Below are 991 nucleotides of genomic sequence, written 5' to 3'. Positions count from 1 at the left end.
ACATCACTTGGTGAAGACAAGTGTTTAGTATAATACTTTTTATTTTTAATCTTTTGCACTTTTTATTTGGTTTTGTATTAATGACTTTAATAACTAGTTACTTATGTTGAAGGTGATCTTTCCATATCGTTTGTCCGTGGTGTCTTGGCATTATTTTACTGTCTATATAAAATAAAAGATTTTCACCATTCATATCTCCACGGTCTATATGGAGGTATGTTGGCTACCTGGTCGGGGGTTAAGGGAACGGTTTGGTAAGGGTCTTGCCCTTGTTCAGCGTTTAGAGGTCCTGCTTGGGACCTGGGTCAATTTTAGTAGGATCTCCTTCAATGCCCATAGGTATTGGATGGCGGGGATCCAAACTCTTTGACCCCCTCATAAGTTAACTACTATTAATACTATAACCCGGCTATTTAGGACTGTATCCCTGCTGACTCAGACTACTTAGCCGAGGGTAACGTCACCGCCAAAAGCGGGGCCTACCACAATTTGCATTAATAACTTAATTCATTATCTTTCAATAATCCGACCCTTTAGGATTGTATCCTTGCTGACTCAAACTACTGGGTTGAGGGTAACGTCGCCTTCAAAAGAGGGGCCTACTACAATAACTAAGATAATCTCTTAAACAAGTGCAAAAGTGCGAAAATAATCAAAGGTTATACTAATACACGTGTCGGATCCAAGTGATTCATCTTGTCTATCTGTTTTTATTTTATTTTATTTTTCAGCATTTAGTTAGTTTTTATTTTTCTTAGTTTAAAACATTTTTCTAACCTTTTGATTTGATTAGACGTTGAGGATAAACCGGTATTAAAAGCTCTTGTGTCCTTGGACGACCTCGGTATCTTACCAACACTATACTACGTCCACGATGGGTGCACTTGCCCATATGTGTGTTTAGTGTTAGTGAATATCGTGTTTTATAAATTTAAAACTTGGCTAAAAGTGTAAAAAGGGCTTAAATACTCATCAAAATTATAACACACTT

This window comes from Helianthus annuus, chromosome 1 (genome assembly GCF_002127325.2).
Source record: "Helianthus annuus cultivar XRQ/B chromosome 1, HanXRQr2.0-SUNRISE, whole genome shotgun sequence".
Lineage (NCBI taxonomy): Eukaryota > Viridiplantae > Streptophyta > Magnoliopsida > Asterales > Asteraceae > Helianthus > Helianthus annuus.
This window is presented reverse-complemented; position numbering follows the sequence as displayed.